This window comes from Podarcis bocagei, assembly GCF_964188305.1.
Source record: "Podarcis bocagei genome assembly, chromosome: 6".
In the NCBI taxonomy this organism is placed as follows: domain Eukaryota; kingdom Metazoa; phylum Chordata; class Lepidosauria; order Squamata; family Lacertidae; genus Podarcis; species Podarcis bocagei.
Genome location: NC_138130.1, coordinates 95,532,513 through 95,558,640, shown reverse-complemented (window position 1 = coordinate 95,558,640; position 26,128 = coordinate 95,532,513). Strand labels below are relative to the sequence as shown.

General features: G+C 44.2%; 1 protein-coding gene and 1 long non-coding RNA gene across 2 annotated transcripts in view; one reads left to right on the top strand and one right to left on the bottom strand.

Annotated features, from left to right (window-relative positions):
* Positions 1–26,128, bottom strand: part of DLG2 (discs large MAGUK scaffold protein 2) — a 907,935-nt gene that overhangs the window by 677,196 nt on the left and 204,611 nt on the right. The gene's annotated exons all lie outside the window — the stretch shown is intronic.
* On the top strand, positions 12,157–17,592 carry LOC308588852. The gene is made up of 2 exons (XR_014008930.1): positions 12,157–12,275; positions 17,229–17,592. It is a non-coding gene; the product is annotated as an uncharacterized lncRNA (long non-coding RNA).

Here is a 26,128-nt window from a genome sequence, read left to right as displayed (position 1 = left end):
CCTTCTGTTGTTCTACAGTTGAATGGGTTTTGGATGGTTTCATTGTTAACTGTTTCATATGTTATGATGGTGAACTGTCTTGAGAGCACCATTTTGGGGCAGAAGAGTGGAGTAGCGATTACTACGCAAGCAATAAAATATGTCAAGGATCCATAATGTTTTTCTTCCTTTGTGCTTTTCCTTCCTCCTTCTGTTAACTGCATTGACAACAATTGCACACTTAATCCACATTGTTGTGCGCTAAGTGAAACAGTTTTAGCAGAGAAAGGTTCTATTATTCATTCCTGGAATTCTTCTTGTCCATGGGATGGCTCCTTTCTCTTTTGTCACACTGGAGGTGGGCTAAATGTAGAAATTAAAGGGAGAGATTGCAAACAGAACCTCAGTGATTAATAGTCTCCACCGAGTGTTGACGAATCCTCCATTCTCATGAGTGTTTCAGGGCCGCTGCAGCTACAGTTCCTAAGTGTTTCACTTTCTCTAACACATTTATTCCGTCGGATCTCTTGTGGGGTAAGAAAGAACTATTAATTGCAGCACCAAGAAACAATTGTTCATTCTGCGAAGCTCATCCAGGATTTCCACTGAGAAAAGCCAGATTCCAGGAGATGAATGAATTATGCCCATGAAAACAATTTGCATTTGTTGGTGCACTGTGCATTACTTATTCTGTTTCAAGGTTGCTTTGTTGTTGTTTTCTTTCTTAAATTTAGATTCATTATTTCTTCTTTACACATGTGCAGATATTCAGTTAGCTCCTTTAAGAGACAACGCAGGGGGTGTCTGACTTTTGCAGTCTCAATATAGGCAATTTAGGAGAATAATGCAGACCCTAGGAGTTGAGGTTAGGTTTATTAAATTTGCGCATCCCATACATGGGGAGCTACCACAGAGAAGATCCATTGTCTCATTGCCACCCACAGGTTCCTCCTGTTCACTAAACTCTGTTGCCTCTTCAGTATCCATCACCTCCTCCCAATCTTCCCCCACTGACCTCTCCTTTGCAAAGGCCCTTTTATTTTGGCTTAGTATTTCTACAAGCCATACTTCCTCTATGTGCTTAATTTCTCAGCTCCCCTTCCCTTCTGTTTCTTCATTGTTGTTGTTGTTTAGTCGTTTAGTCGTGTCCGACTCTTCGTGACCCCATGGACCAGAGCACGCCAGGCACTCCTCTCTTCCACTGCCTCCCGCAGTTTGGTCAAACTCATGTTGGCACTATCCAACCATCTCGTCCTCTGTCGTCCCCTTCTCCTTGTGCCCTCCATCTTTCCCAACATCAGGGTCTTTTCCAGGGAGTCTTCTCTTCTCATGAGGTGGCCAAAGTATTGGAGCCTCAGCTTCAGGATCTGTCCTTCCAGTGAGCACTCAAGGCTGATTTCCTTCAGAATGGATAGGTTTGATCTTCTTGCAGTCCATGGGACTCTCAAGAGTCTCCTCCAGCACCATAATTCAAAAGCATCAATTATTCGGCGATCAGCCTTCTTTATGGTCCAGCTCTCACTTCCATACATCACTACTGGGAAAACCATGGCTTTTACTATACGGACCTTTGTTGGCAAGGTGATGTCTCTACTTTTTAAGATGCTGTCTAGGTTTCTTCATTACCTTTTGTCAATGGTTCAAGCTTTGAACCGTGGAATTGTAGAGTTAGAAGTGAGTTTTTACTATAAGGACCGCCAGCTGCGGCCGTGCAAAAACTTCAGCAGTGACACTGAATGCTCAGCATGTTGAATTGTCTCTGAGCTGCCCCTTCCTTTATGTATTATTGAGAGCAGGAGATGGGGGAGCTTCAGGCTTTCCTCTCGCATTTGCTTCTGCTTTTTATTCTCTCCCCTGTCTTCACATGTGTTTCTGAAGAACTGTCAGGTGCGTCTCTGCCTTGTGGCATCTTGCAGTGATTGGGGAATGTTGTTTCCCAGTTCGGCAGATGAAAGCTAGACGCGGCAAGTCAAATTTCTCTTCTCGTGGGCTTGTTCCAAATTCTCCCGTTTCTCCCTCCTCGTCTCCACCTGGCATCTCAACGCACTCATACATATCTGCAACTGCTTAGCGTTGAAAACAGGATGAAGTGGGTGGCTGACAGGAGCCAATCTTCTTCCAAATGCCTTTTTACCTCTCTGTTCTACTTCCACTGTTGGGGGTTTTATGCCTCTGACTACCAGTTGCTGGGGACCAAAGCTGAGTGAAAGCTGTCGCACTCATGTCCTGCTTTTGGGCTTCCTTTAGGCCAGGGGTGGGACCAAGGTGTCTTCACACACACCCCAATATTCATTGGGAGGGGCCAGACCCCCTCAATGTTGAGAGGACTTAGTAGGCTGAGCGCAGAGCCAAGTGTGGCTCAGTCTCAGGGACCAGCTCCTCCTGAATGCGAAAGAGGAGGAACTGCTGACCACTGAAGTCACACAGTGCTCGGCTCCGCATTCTGCCTCCTTCCAATATCACATGTGTAGCACATGTTACAAGCATGATGTCACACACATGCATCGCAAGCATGACAACACACATGCACAATGAGCACCATGCCAGGTCATGCTGGGGTCAAAAGCATTGGAAAAATTGAGTCACAGCCCCCCAGCACACACACACCATGCTACACCCGTTCGAAAACCATTACCATTAATTACTAGAGTTGGCATTACTGGTGGCTCAGTGCCCTCCCCAGGGTTGTTGGAAGCTACATGTCTGGTGGGAGAGTAGAGGTATCTTGCCTCTGATGCACATGTCTATAAATGCACATGTGTGAAGACTAAAGCATCAGGTCTGTTTTGAAGTGACATATTGTCAGGCAATTACATTTCTCTCTCCCCGACCCCAATATATCTTTAACCAAAAGAACAAACACTCCCTTTCTGATGGGGGAATAGGTTATTGCAAAGTACATGAAAGCAGTATACAGTTGGCAGCACAAAGCCTTAAGCAGCATGAAAGAGTCTCATGCAGAGATCTCTGGTATGCGGATAGTGGTGTTATAAGGCTATAACTGTTTTCATCTGTGAGATGTTGGAGAATGGGTGTAAAGGAGATTAGACCGAAAGGCAGCAGGGCAGTGGGGTGATGGAGATGGAGAATTGCAATTCAGCAAGCTCTCTAAGTGAGAAGGGACTGAACCCGCATCTCCTCGCTCTAAGTCCAGAATCCACTGTGCTTTCTTTAGGCATCATAAGAACTGTAATTCCATCACACTCAGAGAATGAACTATCCTAAATATCTTCAAAGACACTTACAAAAAGCTTGGCCTATTGCTCAACATCCAAAAAACCAAAGTGCTGCACCAACAAGCACAAAATAACCCCTCTGCAGCACCACAAATTCAACTCAATGGTGTAACATTGGGAAGTGTTGATCACTTTTCCTACCTGGGCAGTTATCTTTCCACAAGGGCTGACATTGATGCTGAAATCCAGCATTGCCCGAGCTCTGCAAGTGCAGTTTTCTCCCGCTTGAAGTGAAGAGTGTTTGAGGACCAGGACATTTGCAGGGAATCAAAAATGCTTGTTTACAAAGTTATTGTACTACCAACCTTACTGTATGCTTGTGAAACATGGACCACTTATAAACGCCATCTCCAACTCCGTGAAAGATTTCATCAACGGTGTCTCCGAAAATTTTTACACATCACTTGGGAAGACAGGCGAACTAATGCCAGTGTACTAGAAGAAGCAAAGATCACCAGTGTCGAAGCAATGATTCTCCAACATCAACTTCATTGGACTGGCCATGTTGTTTGGAAGCCTGATTATCATCTTCCAAAGCAACTACTCCATTCCGAACTTAACAATGGTAAGCATGATGCTGGTGGTCAACAAAAGAGGTTTAAAGACTCTCTCAAGGCAAATCTTTAAAAAGTAGTATAAACACCGACAACTGGGAAACACTGGCCTGCGAGCGCTCCTATTGGAGAATAGCCTTTACCAAAGGTGCCATGGACTTTGAAAATGCTTGAACTCAGGACGCAAGGGAGAAACGAGCTAAGAGGAAGGCACACTTGGCAAACCCTCATTGTGATCAACTCCCTCCCAGAAACCAATGTCTCCACTGTGGAACGACGTGTGGATCCAGAATTGGCCTCCACAGTCACTTACAGACTCAGTGTTAAAACCGTGTTCATGGAATACAATCTTACTCAGTTATGTGTAATCACCAGAGAAGAAGAATTCCACCAGAATGTCATGTACAGAGGCCCCATGGGGCTGTGGCCAAAACACTAAACCAACAACAGATAATCCTACCCACCTACCTAACCTTCCTTCTGTTGGAAGCAAAGGACGCTGTGCAGTTCACAGCCCAATAAGTGAATTCACTTATATAAACAGCCTTTGGAGAAGGAAGCAATTTGCATGCATTTACACATTACAAATGGGATCTGCAGCAAAATGTTGCAGTGTTTAGCATTCACATTCAGGGCTCCACTAGCTATTCCCTTTGTTTCTTAAACTGCAGATCCGTGGGGGGGGGGTAGGACTACAGTCAGTGTGAATATAAGCAATATTTATAATCTCCCCTCATTGCAGTTTTGAAGCTGGGGGGCCTCTCAAAAGACAAATCAGTATACCATGGCTACTGAGCATGCTCACCCCTCAATTGGTTGCTTTGGCTTTGCCCTTAGGGCTTTTAAACCTCAGAGTTCCTCCACCCTTGCTGCTATATCTCTCTTGTGAACAAATGAGGCTGGTTTGGCTATGTAAGGAGAATGAATTTGCTATAAATATATATGGTGGGTGAACAGATAGATGAACAGACAGACAGCAGGGCCCAAAATCGGCCTGTTAACTTTCACCTTACATTGGGTAATGAATGCAAAGGTCAGTGTGTATTCCACAGAATCACAGAGTCACAGAACTGTAGAGCTGGAAGGGACCCTAAGGGTCATCTAGTCCAACCCCCTGCAATGCAGGAATCTTTTATGATAAAAGCAGACTGTTCCCACATGAGGAACAAATCCAGCCTCCTGTCCTAGAATAACATGTTTGATAAAAGTTCATTTTGTTTCTGTCAGTCTCCTACCCTGCATTCTCACGAAATAAATAAATAGGGCTCCTTGGTGCAGTAAGATCCTATTTTGATAGAATTAATTTTAAATAAGCTCCCAGCCTTTCATAGTCCACTGCATTAATTACTTTCACTCATCTCAAACAAGAGGCAGCTGCCTTTAGAAGGGACTGCAGGGAGAGAAAAAGCTAAGGGCTCATTTTTGCTAAGGGTGACTGTACGGTAATCATAGAATTGTAGAGTTGGAAGGGACCCGAGGGTCATCTATCCCAACCCCCTGCAATGCAGGAATCTCAAGTGAAGCATCCATGGCAGATGGCCATCCAACCTCTGCTTCAAAACCTCCAAGGAAGGAGAGTCCACAATCTCTCAAGTGATACAGTAACTTAAAGGTAAAGGTAAAGAGACCCCTGGCCATTAGGTCCAATCGTGACCGACTCTGGGGTTGCAGCGCTCATCTCGCTTTATTGGCCGAGGGAGCCGGCGTACAGCTTCCGGGTCGTGTGGCCAGCATGACTAAGCCACTTCTGGTGAACCAGAGCAGCACACGGAAACACCATTTACCTTCCCACTGGAGCGGTACCTATTTATCTACTTGCACTTTGATGTGCTTTCGAAGTGCTAGGTTGGCAGGAGCAGGGACCGAGCAACGGGAGCTCACCCTGTCGCGGGGATTCGAACCGTCGACCTTCCTTTCAGCAAATCCTAGGCTCTGTGGTTTAACCCACAGCGCCACCCGCGTCCCCTGATACAGTAACTTATCACATCACGAAATCATCTGGGGTGCTGAAATGCAAGATAAAGGTGCAAATACAGAGCAGGGAGTTTCATTTTATATTTATCCCCCCCCCCAATTAATATCCCCACCTTTCCTCCAATGAACTTGAGGGGCTGTACACAATTCTCCTCTGCCATTTTATCCTCACAACAACCATGTGAGATAGGTCAGGCTGAGACTGGCCCAAGTGACTGGCACAAGGTCACCCAGCGACAGCTTCAAGGCCAAGTGGGGATTCGAACCCTGATCCCCCAGGGTGTCCTAGTCTGACACTCTAACCATCACACCACCAGCTCCCCAATGTTTGCCTTGTTATTTGCTCAACAGAGTAAAAGGAGGAAGTCTGCTCTTTGAAACAGACAGCCAAATGCAATTCCTGTCTCTATTGAGCAGTTAACCTCCCCTGTTGGAATTATATCAAAATCCCTTGAACTTTACTTTGATAAAAATAGACAAGGTGCTGCCACGGTACAGAAAACACAAGGAAGGGCTGCAGCTCAGCAGCAGAGAATGAGCTTGGCAATCTCTGATCCTTGACAATCCCTAGTCTTTGGTTAAAGGTAGCAGAGGATGGTAAAGAATAAGGCCTGCTCATTTAGCCGGTGAGGCCATTTCAGCTCAACTCGGCTCAGCCACAGCCTCCTGCCCTACACTTGATGTCGTATATGTTGTTAGGTGTGGGGCACCTATTTGTAACTGAGCTGGAAGGGGGATTACAGACACAACTGGGCACTTGCAAAGCCCTGTGCAAAACATTGTACACCTGGGTTTGTAAGCTTTGACGATCAGCTGATTGTCAGTGCTTGCAAAGACTTTGAAAGTGTCAATGATCAGCTGATGCCAGGGTCTTGCAAACCATTGCTCACGGGACTCTGCAAGCTCTGGATATTATTTTGTCTTTTTTTTTTCTTTTTTTTTTACAACTGTAAACACCCTTACTTTGCCAAAACTGGAAACTGAGCGATGTGACCAGCAAACTCACATGACATATCCGTCACTGAACTGTACCGCTTTGGGCCACAGGTGGTGGCGATTGCTGGTCTGAATGCTCCGTCCACAAAAGTAGCATGTGGTGTGAATCAAAAATTAGTATGTCACACAGAAGGCTAGCCTAGAACATTCCCCCCCCCCCAGCATGACAGTTTTATATAAGCAGGGATTATATAAACAGAGACTGGGGTAAGATTCAAATATTCAGTCCCCCACCTGATGTCTGAAATGAGGCAGCCCTGCAGCTAATCCATACACAAAAGGGTTTGATCAGCACAACTAAGACAAAAGCTGGTATGTTTTTTCCCCCTGATAGCTGTTGACTTGTGCTGCATTGCAATCTTATGGAGTAATAATAATGAGCATTATCGTTATCTGCTACATGCATTTGATTTCCATCCTCTCTGCTAGGAAGCTCAAGGTACTATACAAGAGACTTCCTTCTTCTCTGCTTTTTATCCTCCCAACAATCCTGCGAGGGAAGTTAAGAGGAGAAGAGTGTGTCCACCCCAAGCGCAGCCAGGGAGCTTCACAGCCACGCTGGGATTTGAACCGCATTCTCTCCAGTCCATTTCTCTCTTTTTTTAAAAAAGTAATATTTATTAAAGTTTCAAAAAAGGTTACAAAGATAAGAAAAAGAAAAAAAGAAAAGAAAAAATACAAAATACAGAAAAATAAAAACATTTAAAAACAAATCAATCTTTCCATATCTTGTCTTTCATTTACTTGTTTCCCTGACCTCCTCTCACCTCCCTTTTTTTGTATTCCAGTTCAGTTAGTTAATTCAGCAAATCCTTTCGCTCTTTGTTTTTATCCTAATCCTTTAACTTAATATATTGTAACTTTGGATTCTCACCTGTTCACAAACCATTTTTACATACTCCTTTGTAACAGTGCTGCTAAAAAACCACTTAACTTCATTCTGACATCATTCTAACATTCATTAATTTTGCAGTATTTCTGTAAATAGTCTTTAAATTTTTTCCAATCTTCTTCCACCGACTCTTCTCCCTGGTTTCGGATTCTGCCAGTCATTTCCGCCAGTTCCATGTAGTCCATCACCTTCATCTGCCATTCTTCCCGGGTGGGTAGGTCTTGTGTCTTCCAATACTTCGCGATGAGTATTCTTCTCTCCAGTCCATTTCTCAAACCGCTAACTACAATTGGCGAGATTTGTCTTCAGTTGAGACCCAAAACTAGAAATTCTCCCCCATCTCTAGCTGACCAACGAGTTCATAGTTGAGGTGCAATTTAAAGTGGTAAGAAACATCCTGGCAATTGGTTATAGGTCTCTAGCTTGTCTATCCTTCTGCCATTACTTCCTGAAAGGCAAGAACTAGACCTGGGGTCAGAAAACATTTTCAACAGGGGGCCGGTCGACTGTCCCTCAGACTTTGTGGGGGGCCGGACTATATTTTTTGGGGGGGGGAATAAATGAACAAATTCCTATGCCCCACAAATAACCAAGAGATGCACTTTAAATAAAAGGGCACATTCTACTCATGTAAAAACATGCTGATTCCTAGACCATCCGCAGGCCAGATTTAGAAGGCGATTGGGCCGGATCCAGCCCCCAGGCCTTAGTTTGCCTACCCATGAACTAGACCATGCCTTGCTTTGGTATTGATTTCCATGGTAAAGAGTCAGAAGCTTTTGCATTTCTGGGAAACAGCTCTTTGGGCATCCAGGGAAAGAATTTCAGATTTTTACAGTCACTTACATCTGCAGTGTTGGGTCATTTAAGAGTCACTCTTTTTTTCTGTGGAGCTACGAACACCCATCTCTGCCTCCCAGATATAAAATGCCAACTACTTTCTTCAACCTCTGGGCTGCTGTTCTTTCACCTTCTCTCACATTTGCCCTTTTCTCAATCGCTTCAAGTGTCTTCCAGCCCCCAATCATGGTTCCTTTGCTATTTTTTCAGTGTCTCCTCCCCCCTTGGGTTTTCTTATATAAAATCTAACAACATGAATAACAAATGAAATTAAATATAATAATAAGGGTGCATGTAGGGAGTTTTGGTTATGCAAGTGACCGAAGGAAGAATGGGGAGAAAGTTGCAAAATAATAATATTCAAGCCATATTGACATTATTTCTGCCTTGGTCATAGGATATAGGGGAGCTCAAAATCCAGCTATGTTTTCTTATGGAATTGAACACCAGGTATTAGGCTACCAGAAGAAATGGTGGTGAAATTTAACTTGGTTCGCATATAAAGGTTAACTTATCTCATCTTTCCAAAACAATACGGGAGCCGAAACACAGCCATCCTTCAAAATCCTTGCTTCTCTGAATTTTGTATGGAAGTTCTCCTTCTGGGCAATATGTACAAAAACACATTTTACTCCTCATTATTATTATTATTTACATTTATATACCACTTTATCTTTCAAGGAGCACAAGGCGGTGTGCATGGATTTCCTCACAACAACCCTGTGAGCTACATTAGGCTAAGAGACAGGGACTGACCCAAGGTCACCCAGTGAACTTCACGGCTGAGTGGGGATTCGAACCTTTGCTCTCCCAGGTCCCGGTCCAACAAACTAAGCGTGCATATAAAAAGGCACATATTAGTGAAAATAACATACAAATATGCATTGCGTTGGGGGAAGTTGTTTTGTAAGAATGTGATTATCAGGCAACATTGCATGCAGAAATGTGTTTTAGAAGTTAGCACTAAAATGCTGGTGAATTCTCATGTTGAATTAAAAAAAAAATCAAACTGATGTGGAAACCCAGAGAATTGAACGCAAATTTGGAAAAACGAGAAGCTGAAAGAAACCAAAAGTGACAGATTTGCTTATCCCTAGCAACACTTCTCAATGGAAACAGGAGTTGCATGAGTACAGTGGTACCCTGGGTTACAGATGCTTCAGGTTATAGATGCCACTAATCCAGAAATAGTACCTCGGGTTAAGAACTTTGCTTCAGGATGAGAACAGAAATTGGGCTCCGGCGGCAGGAGGCCCCATTAGCTAAAGTGGTACCTCAGGTTAAGAACAGTTTCAGGTTAAGAACAGACCTCCAGAATGAATTAAGTTCTTAACCCGAGGTACCACTGCACAGGGCTGGATCAAAGAAGTGATTCAGTTAAACACGTTGTAAACTTCATACAGGGAAGTTCCATTGGTGAAAAATGGAATTCCACAGTGCCATCTTGTGTCATGGTGTTTTAACGCGTATAAAGTGCTTTATTTTTACAAATGTAGCCAAGTCCCAGGTGGCAACAACAGGTCAGAGGATGGAACATCACACACATGTCAGTTTGTGAGGCAGACCATTATTCTAATTCGCTCAGTATTGCCTATACCACAAGTATGCAACCTGTTGCTCTCTGGATGTTCTCTCCTACAACTCCCATCATCCTTGACCATTGGCCATGACTGCTGTGGCTGAAGTGAGTTGCTGTCCGAAACATCAGGTTGTCTAATTATTATTATTGTTGTTGTTGTTGTTATTATTATTATTCATACCCCGCCAATCTGGCTGGGTTTCCCCAACCACTCTGGGTGGCTCCCAACAGAATATTACACAGAATAAAACTTCAAACATTAAAAACTTCCCCAAACAGGGCTGCCTTCAGATGTCTTCTAGAAGTCAGGTAGTTGTTTATTTCCTTGACATCTGACGAGAGGGCGTTCCACAGGGTGGGCGCCACTACCGAGAAGGCCCTCTGCCTGGTTCCCTGTACCCTCACTTCTCGCAGTGAGGGAACTGCTAGAAGGCCCTCGGAGCTGGACTTCACTGTCCAGGCTGAATGATGGGGGTGGAGACTCTCCTTCACGTATAAAGGACCGAAGCCATTTAGGGCTTTAAAGGTCACCATCAACACTTTGAATTGTGCCTGGAAACATACTGTGGGCAAATCTAGGTCTTTCAGGACCATTGTTATGTGGTCTCAGCGGCCACTACCAGTCACCAGTCTAGCTGCCGCAGTGGCTTTCTTTAGTTTCAGACGCAAGTTTCTCCTAGCCCTCTCTGATCTAACCCTGTCTCCACCATTTGTAGCTGGAGATCATGGAGCTTAAGAGTCCCACAATCCTTAGCTGCTAATGATACTTCCACACATCTTCAGGGCCTCTCAGCTGGAGAGTAAAGCTTTTATTTCTACTTGAGGAAGAGAGAGAGAAACTGGCAGAGGTGAGAGGTGTACCACCTGGGTTTTACAAGCATTCTTTATGACTTCTTGCAAAAAAAAGCCCCTCAAAGTTTCTCAAGGACTTGCGAAGAATGCTCACAAAACCCAGATGCTTCTTGAGATCCAAACAGAGGAGCATTCATCCATCCCTCCAAGTTCACGCTTAATAATAATAAAAAGTGTTGCCTGGGACGTCCAAATTAAATAGTAGCTCAGTAATTCAACAGAACTCAAACTCAGCCAGCTGTATCCTTCTCCCTCTGGGACTTTACTAACTGTACAGTAATATGTGAAACAATTTGTATGGCTGTTTTGATTTGATCATGCCTACGATTATTTGGATATTCCACCTAAACTAAATACTGTGGGTCCTTTTTTAATGATTAAACCAGACCTGTGTTCTCATGAAATACCATAGAGAAGGGAAGAGAAGAACTGTGAAAGAAGATGGGAGAATAAAAGGAGAGAGAAAGTAAGGGAATAAAATAGAGGAGGGGATCAAATAGGGTTATAGAGAAGGCCTAAGAGAGAGGTCACCAGGGTGACACTGAAGCCCTTGGTTGAAGGTTGAAAGATAAATATTATTATTAATAATTGTCATAATGAAGTTCACTGAATGACCTTCGGCTGACACCTCTACCTCTCTCTCTTTCTCTTTCTCTCTCTCTCTCTTTCCCTACCTCATATGGTTGTTATGAGGTCTTTATGATGCTTTGAGGAAGGACTGGAATCAACTGTGATCAGCCTCACCCTGCATACAGGTGTCTCTGCACATTTCATGCTAAAATGAATTTGTCTGAAACAAGCTTTTGAATTATGCATTACAAACAACAGCCGGCTGACTTCTTAGCAGTGAGTGTGGAAGAGGCGCTGTCACATGGGACCTACTACCTGACACAACTAACACCCTGGTACAGTTAGCGAGATGCCTTTACCAACTCCCACCCAGTCATTTGCCTTTAAGAAATTCCGAGCTAGGCCAGTGCTTATCTAACGTTGGGGAGACAAAGCTTACCTACCTAGGTACATAGGAAACCACGTTAAGCCCCGTGAAAGTGATTCAGATTGCATGGACTTAGTGCAGCAAACTTACTGCTCAGCTATTCCTGCTTGTTACAGAATTGTCACCAAGCACTTTAATGATTCTAATGACCTTAGCAGAACATAATGCTTGCCTTGACTACAACACAAAGACCCCTACCCACCTTCTTCTCTGGCTCAGATTTTTATCTGTTTATAAATATATATGTTCTTTCAAAGTTGTTCTGTGTGAAGTTCTTTACCGTAGGAAAACTGGATGAGACACAGAAATGGGAGTGGATGTTGCCACAATCTGCATGTTTGCCCAAGGCCAGGAATGGCAATCACAAAGAAGGAATGTGAGTGGTATTTACTATTGCTGGGGGTGGGGGTTTAGTCCATGAATATTACATGAATAACTACAGTATTTTCTGCATTTTTTAAATGTTTCTCTTCCACTGAAATGCCCTGAAGTTAATGACATAATTAGCTGTGGCTACAGTGGATATTGGGACGCGGGTGGCGCTGTGGGTTAAACCACAGAGCCTAGGACTTGCTAATCGGAAGGTCAGCAGTTCAAATCCCCGCGACGGGGTGAGCTCCCGTTGTTCGGTCCCAGCTCCTGCCAACCTAGCAGTTCGAAAGCACGTCAAGTTTAAGTAGATAAATAGGTACCGCTCCGGCGGGAAGGTAAACGGTGTTTCCGTGCACTGCTCTGGTTCTCCAGAAGCGGCTTAGTCATGCTGGCCCATGACCCGGAAGCTGTCTGTGGACAAACGCCAACTCCCTCAGCCCATAAAGCGAGATGAGCACCGCAACCCCAGAGTCATCCGCGACTGGACCTAATGGTCAGGGGTCCCTTTTACATATCAAGGATATCAAGACAAAGGGTTTTAATAGAAGCTGAACTGTAGCTGAACAGAAACACTGCTGATTGCAATCAACACAGGACAGGACAAAAATGGTGCCTCCATATCAGGGGTATAGTCATTTGGGATCACAGGGATGTTGTAGGTCCATTACTTTCAAATGAGCAGAGTCCCAATGCAAGCACCCTGAGAACTCAGCTCCTAAAAAGTGATGATTAGCATTTACTTATGCCTTGTCACTGCAACGTTGTGGCATTTATTACCCTCTAAGCAGCTAATGAATGAGCCTAATAATAGTTCAATATCTGCAGTACCAAAGAAGTTTCCCTCAGGCAGTTTAGCAATTTTGTGCTAGAACATCCATTGCTAAGGGTGCCCTGGGCTATCTTAAGATTGTGCTCCCTCCTTACCTTCCCACTCCAATCTCCAGAGCTTGAAACAGGCTTCATTTGTAGGCAAATTCCTGTAACTTTGGTAAGGACCCTGGAATTTTGAAATTGGGCAGCATTTCATTTCTGCATGCTTATGTCTCTACCCTCTAACTTTTTTTATTTTCACTTGTGGGCTGCATTACTGAAACTTTTTAAAGCTGCTTTAGCTTGCTCTTAAAAAACTATAAAAAACACCTTTGCACCAAGTGTGTGATGTGCTCTCTGTGAGCTGTAATTTACTCTGCAAAAAACAGCAAACCACCTTTTGATCTTCTTCTTGCTGAACCTAAAAGATAGATACCCTCCGCCTGCATTCATTGCTCAAGAGAACTCCAAAGTAAGAGACTGAAAGTTCATTTTTATTGTATAATCTTAGAAGGTTGTATAATCTTAGAAGGGAATGCAGCTACGAGAGAGTGTGGCTATCGGGAGGTGCAATTGTGACTCTCATGAAGGGACCCTGCACTTCAGAATTTGTTGCTACACTACTGCTCCTTACACAGCCCTATTCCTAACCTCCAGTGGTTGGAGGTTTGGTTGATGAGATGCCACAATCTTCTGAAGCAAGGTTGGGTGGCACTAGAAACAAGAATTTGGTGTTGATGGTCTCCAGATTATGGGATGTCCATCCCGTAAAGAACTCTGCCAGGTCTAGTCTGTTCAGGAGGCTGGCAGAAACAATTCATTTATGTCAGGCAGAATAGATTTTTTTAAAAGCTGTCTTAAACAGAATTGCTGTGTTTTTATAAAATGTTGCAGTCTCTAGTTACCTGTTTGTTTGTTTGTTTGTTTGTTTGTTTGTTTGTTATGATGTTGCTCTGTTTTTCTAATGTTTTTTTCTTTACCCCTTGTTTCTTTAGTACTGCATATTGTGTCTTTATTATGCCAGTTACTCTGGGGACCATTGTCAGAAATTTGGTAAATATAACTTCCTACGGCGTCTTGAGAGCACACTAGGTTTTGTAATTTTCAGACGGTTTGTTGCTTTGCTTCATTGATTTAAAATAAATAATCTCATTCTGGCTGTTTAGCTTTATTGTTAGGTATGTATGCTGCCTAGTTTTAGCTCTGAATACCATAGTGGGAAAATGCATGTGGTGCAATGGTTAGAATCTCAGGCTAGGACAGAGGAAAACCCCGGTTCAAATCCCCCACTCAGACATGAGGTTTGCTTGGTGAGCTTGGTTCAACTCTCTCTCCACCTAATCTACCTCAAAAGGTGGTTATCAGGATAAAAGTGGGCAGGAGGAACGCAGTATATGCCACCCAGAGCTACTAGGATAAAAAAAAAGTATAGTGGTACCTCAGGTTACATACGCTTCAGGTTACATACACTTCAGGTTACAGACTCCGCTAACCCAGAAATGGTGCTTCAGGTTAAGAACTTTGCTTCAGGATAGGAACAGAAATCGTGATGCGGCGGCGCGGCGGCAGCAGGAGGCCCCATTAGCTAAAGTGGTGCTTCAGGTTAAGAACAGTTTCAGGTTAAGAACAGACCTCCAGAACGAATTATGTACTTAACCCGAGGTACCACTGTACTGAAAAGGTGACTGATACGATATACACTGAAAACTTCTTAGCGTAGGGGGACCCAATGCAAAGTCTTCCAGACGCTGCTGAACTACAACTCCCTTGGCTATTCAAAATGCTGTCTGGGGCTGATGGAAGTTGGAGTCCAACAACATCTGAAGGGTGCCATGCTGGACATCCCTGCTTTAGAGGAAGTGCCAGGAAGGATGCAAACACAGGGGGAAAGATTATCACCAGACCCTCCAATCAGCTCATAGATGAGGTGAGATTTAATAAAGGTACTTCCTGCCTCATAACTCATATTTTCTACATGTTGAGTTAAAACTCAGTTCAGTGTAACCCAATTCAAGTAAAACTGAAATGCTGGCATCAGTACTGGCATTCCACCGGCTCCTCAAACACACCTGTTTAGGCAAGCATTCTCCTGGACTTGTGATTTTATTCAAAATAAAAAAATTCCTTCCAGTAGCACCTTAAAGACCAACTAAGTTAGTTCTTGGTATGAGCTTTCGTGTGCATGCACACTTCTTCAGATACACTGAAACAGAAGAAGTGTGCATGCACACGAAAGCTCATACCAAGAACTAACTTAGTTGGTCTTTAAGGTGCTACTGGAAGGAATTTTTTTTATTTTGACTATGGCAGACCAACACGGCTACCTATCTGTAATTGTGATTTTATTTTTTAATTGGGGTTTTCCCCCCCTTACTGTTTGAATTTTTGTGCTATTTAATTGTTTGCTTTATTGTGCATTTTAATTAAGAATATTTTAATATTATTGTGCATTTTAATTATGGGTGGATTTTATAAACCGCTTAGAAGCCACTTTTGCATATACTGGTAAGCAGGAGGTAAGTTGTTTAATAATGATGATGATGATGATGATGATGATGATACAGCTCTAGCACTGAAGCATTAGTCATTGCTGCCCTGTGCTCCTTTGGGAGGATGGGTGGGATAGAAGTTTAATAATAAATAAAACATCTAGCAGCCCCTTTCATAATTTCAAAGACAGCATCTCAGAAAGAGGATTGAGAACACACCCATTGTTCTCATGCCCAAAGTGTCTATCAGAAGCTCTGAATAAAACCTACACATAGGCAAGTAGTGCACAGCCACTGTCTGCACAATCATAAAACCTGAAAAAGGCTCTAACCCACCCTTCAGATGAATGTGTGTAGTGTCGTGCAACGGTAAATTAATCAATGCAGAGTCTTTTTAATAAACAGAATAAAACTTTACTGAAGAAAATTAACTTGTTCAGAAACAGGATAGTTAAAGAGCATACGCAGTGTGCTCATAGCAGATATCTAACTTCACAGAGGCATAGTCTTAGTTACTGATTAACTGGAGTACTGGAACCACTCTATCTGCAACAACACACACAGGTACACAGTGACACTCACTGAGGCCCATAGAGAGGCTGGCTACTTTTATAGGGGGGAATGAGTCATCACTCAAGATGAGTCATGAGTCACAGGGACTTAGCAGTTTGCTCTTGACAGTTAACAGGCTTAGGCTTGAATGATTGTGTAGGCCTTGTAGGCCTTGCCTTACTTCTTCTGCTCTCAAGAACCTTTGTCTCATGACATGTAGATGGAGGACAGGAGAGCAGGTGCAATCTGCATCCACTGTGTTTCTTCCAATCATGTCTATCCTACAATCCAGGGGTAGCCAACAGGATGCCCTCTGGTTGGTGTTGGACTCCAACCCCTATCAGTCCCAGACTGCATGGCCAATGCTTAGGGATGATGGGAGTATCTGGAGAAGACCACATTGACCATATAACACCGGTCTTGAAAGACCTACACTGGCTCCCAGTACGTTTCCGAGCACAATTCAAAGTGATGGTGCTGACCTTTAAAGCCCTAAACGGCCTCGGTCCAGTATATCTGAAGGAGCGTCTCCACCTCCATCATTCTGCCCGGACACTGAGGTCCAGCTCCAAGGGCCTTCTGGCGGTTCCCTCACTGCGAGAAGCCAGGGAACCAGGCGGAGGGCCTTCTCGGAAGTGGCACCCGCCCTGTGGAACACCCTCCCACCAGATGTCAAAGAGAAAAATAACTACCAAACTTTTAGAAGACATCTAAAGGCAGCCCTGTTTAGAGAAGCATTTAATGTTTAATAGATTATTGTATTTTAGTGTTTTGTTGGAAGCCGCCCCGAGTGGCTGGGGAAACCCAGCCAGGTGGGCGGGGTATAAATAAATTATTATTATTATTATTATTATTATTATTATTATTATTATTATTATTATTATTATTATTGGCTACCATTGCTGTAATCAAGTTTACTCCACTTGGGAAGCTATTATTCTCCTACCCGGTTTCCGCAGTCATTCCACTTGTGGCTCCTATGTGTGCAGATTCATTGATTTGAACTTCTAGTGGGACCTCATCTTATGCTGAAACCCTCTTCCAGTTACCCAGCTGAAATCCTCTTCCAGTTACCCATCTGAGTAATATTTATTTTATTTCTACAGATTTATAACCTGCTTCACAGCCTTAAGCCACTGAAGCAGGGTACAAGAAATGAAATACAGGTCTTCACGATCTGTTTGCCACCTACTCAACTCCATCTAGACAAAAATCACCGGCATTCCGTGTTCTTTTCCATTGCTCAGTCCGTCACGACATTCCTTACAATGCAAAAAATCCAATGAGCAAAATTATGCAGTTGGCAGCCAAAGGTTCCAAAAGACTAAAGAAGCTGTCACTGTTCCCGAAAGCTCACAAGTGAAAAGCTAAACAAAAACCGACGTGCCACTAAGTACACAAATCAGAAGGCTGGAGAAAGGGAGGACTTCAATGCACTATCTAAATAAATAAAAGTCGACCTCGATGCTGCCATTGTCTGGAAACTTATTGACTTTAATTTATCGTGTATGGCGCCTGTAAAATGCAAGTCATACCTTCCCACTTTTCATACTCTTGACAACCATTATAGCTTCATTATCTTCAAGCATCATCCAAGTCCTCCATCTTGTCATCATTATGAGAGTCAGAAAACATTACTGGGTGAATGAAATGCCAAATGAAGGCATCCTCCCATTTGCACCAATTCTCCAAACAGATATGCCTAGCAAAATGTTAAGAGTCATCTTTGCTAAAGCAACCATATGTTAAATTAAATCATTAGCATGTCTAACGCCAGCCTTTCTCAACCTTGGCTCCCTAGATGTTGTTGGACTACAACTCCCATCATTTCTGGCCAGCGTGGCCAGTGGTCTGGGATGCTGGGAGTTGTAGTTCAAGAACATCTGGGAACCCAAGTTTGAGAAAGGCTGGATAGGGTGGTGTTCAGCTAGGTTTTACTCAGAGTAGACCAAGTGAAATTGATCTGTGTGAGGTCCATTAATTTCAATAGGTCTGCTCTGTGTAAACTTTCATTGAATACCACCAAACGCTCTACTCTCCAGTAGACTTATTTCCCAGCCATTATATCCTTCACCATAGCATTTGCCAACCTGGTGCACTCTTGATGCTTTGAACTAGAACTCCCATCGGCTCCAGCCAGCTTGGCTGTAGTCCAAACAGGTGGAGGGGACCAGTTTAGTGAAGGGTGTTTTAGTGGGAGATGCCGGGGATTGAACCCAGGACCTTGTGTATGGAATGCATGAGCTCTGCTGTTGAACTATAGTGCTTTCACCAGCCAGATTGGTGCAAAACACCTTCAAGAGGGTAGAAGAGTTTGGATTTGATATCCCGCTTTATCACTACCCAAAGGAGTCTCAAAGCGGCTAACATTCTCCTTTTCCTTCCTCCCCCACAACAAACACTCTGTGAGGTGAGTGGGGCTGAGAGACTTCAGAGAAGTGTGAACAGCCCAAGGTCACCCAGCAGCTGCATGTGGAGGAGCGGAGACGTGAACCCGGTTCACCAGATTACAAGTCCACCACTCCTAACCACTACACCACACTGGCTCTCAACAAGAAACCAAGGGGAAATAGAATGCTCTCACACACAAACACACATTGATTCCTTTTAGAATAATTTCCAATTTGCAGAAACTGTTCACCATGGGCAAGAGTCTCGCAGCCCTACCTGATATCTCAGAATTTGCACCCTGGACCTTTTACACCCAAAGTATGTACACTTTCAATAAGCCATGATCCTTCAACATGAGAAGAGAAGATTATGTCCCACATTGCCCATCCAAGGAGCTTTTGCCCTAAATGCTATCTTTATGAGGAAAATATCACCAGAGCAATTTTTTATTATTATCGATTCAGGGAACTTCTCTCATTTGCTCAATTTAGATTTCTCATCTAAAATTGCTTCTTGCTGAAAATTCTATTGGCTGGCAATCATAAACAGCTGCATCTAAGAAACAGACGTTTCAGGGAAGTTATGTGGTGGTTAGGCAGGGTGTTATATATCTGAATCAGGCAGGACGTTATCTGAATCTTTTTAAGAAGAAGAAGAAGAGTTTGGATTTGATTTCCCACCTTTCACTCCCCTTCAGGAGTCTCAAAGCGGCTAACATTCTCCTTTCCCTTCCTCCCCCACAACAAACACTCTGTGAGGTGAGTGGGGCTAAGAGACTTCACAGAAGTGTGACTGGCCCAAGGTCACCCAGCAGCTGCATGTGGAGGAGCGGAGACAAGAACCCGGTTTCCCAGATTACGTGACTACCGCTCTTAACCACTACACCACACTGGCTCTCTTAAGACCAGTATGGACCAGGTTAAATAATAGACTTAGGACAGATTTGATGTTATGTTTTGATACAAGCTAGAATTGTTTCTGCATCAACACATGTAGGTAAGAACAATATGCACGTGTTGGTAACATACAAGTGTGACAAAGAAAGTATTTATTTCAATAGTGCACAGTTGAGCTATGGAATTTCCCCCCACATAAAGATAATGATGGCCACATAAGTGGGTCCTGCCCCATTTTGAGCAAAATATTTCTGCACTGCAGGGGGTTTGAGTAGATGACTTTTGTGGTCCCTTCCAACTAAAATTCTATGATTCTGATTCTAAGATGATAATAACAACAATAGCAATAACAATTTTATTTGTACCCTGTCCTCCCCAGTCGGAGCTAGGCTCAGAGTGGCTAACATCATATAAATAATACAATATGCATAAAAACAAGTAATCAATCGATTAAAATGCATCCCAAAATGAATTCAAATAAATTAAAATTAAAACTGGACAAATGACAATCCTCAGGTTAAAACTGAAAGTGGTTAATACTCGCCAGGACCAACTGTTTCCACTTATATTACAGTGGTACCTGGGGTTAAGAACTTAATTCGTTCTGGAGGTCCGTTCTTAACTTGAAAGTGTTCTTAACCTGAGGTACTACTTTAGCTAATGGGGCCTCCCGCTGCCGCAGTGCCGCCGGAGCAAGATTTCTGTTCTCATCCTGAAGCAAAGTTCTTAACCAGAGGTACTATTTCTGGGTTAGCGGAGTCTGTAACCTGAAGCGTATGTAACCTGAAGTGTCTGTAACCCGAGGTACCAGTGTATAAGGACCTGTGAGCGGAGTCTGTAACCTGAAGCGTATGTAACCTGAAGTGTCTGTAACCCGAGGTACCAGTGTATAAGGACCTGTGAGCTCTAAAGGGGCTAGACAAATTATCAGTGACTACTGGAATGATGGCTGTGTATTACATCCAGAATCAGAGTCCGCATGCATCTGTTTGGAGTTCTACAGAGTGGCTTCACTGAGCTCTAAAGCAGGTGTCTGAGAATCACACTGTGCTCCTTATTCATCCTATGCAAAGCAGGGTGGCAGGCAATAAGCCTTCTCTGGCAGGTGCATGTTGGCCCCTGTTGGAAATTTTCCAAAGAATTAAGCAGGCAGCATATGGTGACCAAAGCGCAAACAAAATCCTAATGTGTCTTCTGGGTACAGACCACATTGTCTTTGAGAGCGGTAACAGCATTAATGCCTGCCAATGCCTGGCTTCCTTCAAGGACATTGAGAACTACGTTGTGAGGGGAGGTCTTCAACTACATACTCGGCATTGCATTTAGGGTATCCATGCGTCCCACGTTATATCGGACGACCATGTACGTGAGAGGCTTGGCAGGGGACAGGCCTTTATTGGAAGTTATTCTCCGTTGGGAGACTTGTCCTGTTCGAGCCCAGTTTGAAGATAAATAACAATAAGAAGAGAGAAGAGTGAGCTGGAAGTTTATTACTGACTCACTCCATTCCATTTATGAATCATTTCCTATGGGTGACTGAAGAAGAAAATATCAACCATAAAAACAAAAAATAATTTCACAACCTATCCAGATGGGTTGAAAATCTTCACTTAAAAAAGGCACGTAAGGCCCCACTATGACTTTCTTTTTAAATTATGGAAGTCATTTCTGTATTTGCAATTATACATATGATTTAGCATGTGTCCTCTTTTGACCCTCCAGAAGGTGTTAGACTACAATTCCCATAATCCTTGGTCACTGGCCATGCTCGCTGGAGCTGTTGAGAGTTGGGGGTCAAGAAACATCTAGAGAACCACTCTCTCCTTAGTCTGTTCACTCTGTTACTCTGTCAACTGCCATGTTTAATGGACAGCACTCCTATGCAGGATTGTAGGCAACAAAAGCCTACAATCCTGCATAAAGGGTAAAGGTAAAGGGACCCCTGACCATTAGGTCCAGTCGTGACCGACTCTGGGGTTGCGGCGCTCATCTCGCTTTATTGGCTGAGGGAGCCAGCGTACAGCTTCCGGGTCATGTGGCCAGCATGACTAAGCCGCTTCTGGAGAACCAGAGCAGCACACGGAAATGCCGTTTACCTTCCCGCCGGAGCGGTACCTATTTATCTATTTGCACTTTGATGTGCTTTCGAACTGCTAGGTTGGCAGGAGCTGGGACCGAGCAACGGGAGCTCACCCCGTCGCAGGGATTCGAACCGCCAACCTTCTGATCGGCAAGTCCTAGGCTCTGTGGTTTAACCCACAGCACCACCCGCGTCCCTTAAAAAAAGCATGCATAGGACTGATCAAAAGAGGTGTTAGAGTGACAGAAGGAGCTCTTTAAAATCATTTTATCGAGCTTTTCTATAAGAAGAATTAAAATCAGCCCGTTCTTTTACAGCTGAAAATGCATGACCTCATTAGCTCTCTTTTTTTTTATAAAAGAAAATTACTTGTTGGAATGCTGTAACACAAAGTGATGGGATCACCGGTTGAGATGAAGCAGTCCTTGGGAGCAACTGAGCCAGAACAGGGAAGAATGAGATGGAAAGTATCCAAGACAGATAATGAAGAGTTTCACTGGGATTTCTTTGCCATGTCGCCATTATGCTTCTTCCGAATGGACCCTGATCGTTTTCTCCCGCTTTGTAGGGAAATTGAATAATGTCATGCAGTGCCGTCATGATATTGTTTTATTGCTCTTTTCGTTGTTATGGTGACAAAAATGATTTTAAATAAAGGCTCTCCACCCCACCCTATCAGCTGCTTTTGAACCTAGTGTGTTGGGGAAGGGGGTCATCAAATGCCAAGCTGTTTTGTTTCTGAGTCAAGTCACGCAGAGTCGTTGACAAATGAGTGGGGTTTTTCATTGTTCGCGGTAACTTTCCTGATTTTAACTGATCATTTAACTGTTTGAAATAAGCTTCTCAGCCTTGAGATTCAGGAGAGATCCTGAGGATATTTAAGTAACACATAGAAAAGGGACGTACTTTGGGGGGGAGGGGAGGGATTTAAATTAGAACTGCAGGTTTCAGTTGTTTAGATCAGTAAATGAATCAACTTAAAGCTTTTGTCAGTTAAATAGTGAGAGCCAAATTTAACTGGTAGGGCTGAGAATTAAGGGGCACGCTTGTTTAGTTCTTGCGCTGTTTCACTTACCGTAATAGGCAACTGAAAACAAGGCAATAATTGGATTTTGTAGTAAATGCTTGCAGGATTTCATATCAATATCTGTTATATAGGGGTGGGAATTTGATCTTCCCTTCATCCATTGTAACATAAGAAGTTGCCTTATTCCAAGTCACTTCATCTAGTTCAGTACTGTCAACAACAACAGGTAGTCGCTCCCCATTGTTTTGAGATACAGAATCCCACCAACACCTAATTAGGGTTGCCATATTTCAAAAACTGAAAATCCGGAGACAAAAGTTGTTTTATTTTTGTGCAAAATCTTAAAAATAAGATAAAAAATTTCCCACCCTACCTTATTTGACAGTGGTCCCCCCCCCTCAAAACTTTCGCAGGGCTGCAAAGAGTGCATACAGCTAATATTTGTTAGTGGAAGGATTCGGCCATTTCTTTCAAAAATAACCATTTCAATTAGTAACTGGGCTTATGTCTTTCACTATGACCATGTTCTGTGGGCTCCTTTTTATTGTGCATTCATGATGACTCGTGTTCACGTTGGTATCGGAGTGGTTAAACAATTCAGCTTTCAATACTGTTTGTACCTGCAAAGGTTTTGGGGTCGCCTTGCTGTCTCGTTTCTAATCAGTTTCTGCCTGGTAACTTCCTGCTGAAATCCAATAGCTTTTTAAGATCACAAATGCTCCCCGGGGGGGAAGCTGTGGGCTGACCCACTTTTGTTACGCTATAGCCCAAGAAAGATCCTCCAGACAACACTAATGCAATAACATTGGATAATCAGAATGATGTGTGGATGTTCCAGTATAAATCCACTACTAATGCAATATCATTATGTCAATAACATGCTGGAGAATGGCCCTGGGAGAGAGCGGGGGGGAAACACCTAGCAGTGCTGTGCAAGATGTCCTTTGCAATGTTGGAGGCAATAGTCACCAGATGAAGTAATTGATTGGCTACTGACTGGAAACTAGAATGTCTTGTTTTCTGTATGAACCCATGAATCATCTCTAGACGACTTCACACACCTATGGCACACAATTAAAGTGTAATTTGGAAACGGTTGAACAGACCACCCTGACCTAAAGTAGAGGAGGATGTGAGGAGGAGTATAATACAGTGGCGTAGCGTGGGGGGTGCCAGGGGTGCCGGCCGCACCGGGCGCAACATCTGCGGGGGGCGCGAGTCCAGAGGGAAGGGACAAGTTCCTTCCTCCGCCGGGCTCCCCGCCGCCGCCGCCAGCCTTGCGCCCTAGCGCGCGCGCGCCCCCCACCGCCGCTGCGGCTGCGCTCCGCAGACTGGCTGTTTTATTTGGCTTTGAAAGCCCAACAGCTGCAAATCAGGCGCTCTCCCCCGACCCGCGCCCAGCGCCTCTCCCCTTTCTCTCCCGCTTCTCCCTTTCCCAAGGAATCCGAGAAGACCTGCGTTTAATGAAACGTGAAGTGTGAAAACTTCCTGAGCTGCAGAGGCGACTCCTTAATGATGTTCCCAGATGTGGCGGGGCTGGAGAATGGGGTGAAGGCGCGCAGAGGCGCCTGCCGGAGAGGGAGAACCTCACCTTGCCGCGGGCACCGCTAGGGCCCGGGTAATGGGGGGAAAAGAGCTCTCCAAGCCGCGCGTAATTACGCACCGCAGAGATTCTGCCCTTGCGATGGGCGGCTTCCACCTCGCTCTGGAAAACACCCCGTCCTTGTTATCTTCTTTTTTAAAAAAATTATTATTTCTTTTCGCGCTGGGGACTTGTTTCATGGGGCTGAGGGGAGGGGAAGAGTCCGATCACTTGTTTAGAAAACGAAAAAGCGGGGGGGGGGGAGGGAAGAGGGCTGCCAGCACCTCCGAGCTATTCCGGTGAAATTCAATTTGCACTGAATTCTAAAGATCCTCTCGCTGATTCTCTTCCAGGCTGTTACGCGCCGCAAAGACAGCTTGGAGGAACAGCCCACAAGGCAAAGCTGAAACTCCTTCCCTACCACAAAAATACTTTGTATTGGACTTTGTGGTTGGAAATAATTTCACTGGGTGCCCACCAGATACCCAAGCGGTTGCAGGGAGAATGGGGCTTTGGTAATCCTGGTCCCTAGTTAATTCTGAGAGGGTGTTTTTCGGTTTCCCATGTGAGGGACAGAAAGGATGAAATTTCCACCCTATCTGACACAGCCTCATAGAATCATAGAATCATAGAATCATAGAGTTGGAATAGACCACAAGGGCCATCGAGTCCAACCCCCTGCCAAGCAGGAAACACCATCAGAGCACTCCTGACATATGGTTGTCAAGCCTCTGCTTAAAGACCTCCAAAGAAGGAGACTCCACCACACTCCTTGGCAGCAAATTCCACTGTCGAACAGCTCTTACTGTCAGGAAGTTCTTCCTAATGTTTAGGTGGAATCTTCTTTCTTGTAGTTTGGATCCATTGCTCCGTGTCCGCTTCTCTGGAGCAGCAGAAAACAACCTTTCTCCCTCCTCTATATGACATCCTTTTATATATTTGAACATGGCTATCATATCACCCCTTAACCTCCTCTTCTCCAGGCTAAACATGCCCAGCTCCCTTAGCTGTTCCCAGTGGCATAGCGTGGGGGGTGCAGGGGGGCCGGCCGCACCAGGCGCAACATCTGGGGGGGGGCGCTCGCACTCAAGTGCTAAAATCCACGGGTTAGGGGGCGCAAATTACTTGCCTTGCCCCGGGTGCTGACAACCCACGCTACGCCACTGGTATAATATGCAATTATCTTTTGGACACTTGTCGTAACAAAACATATGCATTTTGAAATATTGCTAGGTGGTTGTTGTTGTTGTTTTTGGATTATGCCAGGCTGTTTTAACCTTGTTTAAAGACTTATACTTTTCTTCAGGGTTGGGGAAACTATTTTCTGTCGAAACTGTCAGGGACTTCACACTGGTGGGAGCAGGACCCAAGCAGGTGGTGAATGGGGCTAGGTCAGCAATGAACAGGGCCACCCGCTTTTCTTCCTCCCTCCCTCTCTTTCTGCCACAGGAAATTAGGCTGAGGGCCACAGGAAATTAAGCCGAGGGCCACATGCATCCCTTGGGTCTCTGGCTATCCACTGCTACTTTAGTAGTACAACACTTTTAATGTTTCTGTGTGTAGGTTGCATCTGCACGTCCAATGAATTAGCGAACCTTATTTTGCATTGTCAAATGCTTCTTCTAAACTGACGTTTGTTTTTAAGGAACATTTTCCTTTGAGAAACGTTAATGTTTTGCAATTTTACACCGTATAAACCTGGCCTCGATTCTGACCTTCTGCTGTTGCATCCCAGCTTTGCATCACTTTCCACGGCTGCCCTCCACTCCTGTTTTCTTACAGCTCTTTGTGCAAATTGCCCTGTAGGGATTTTGGCTTCTCTCTTCTATCAGAAAGAAGAAACTTAACTAAGTCCCAAGGGGACTGTACCCATCTCGGATTCAAGAGGATTGCTGTCGAATTCCCTTTTAATGGCCACCCCAGCTGTTGCGGGTTCTCTAATTTGTTCAGCAACAGTGACCTGATGGCTCAGCCTTCTAAGAAGATGCTAACATGGAAACTAATCAATATGGGCAGCCTTTGAGAAATGA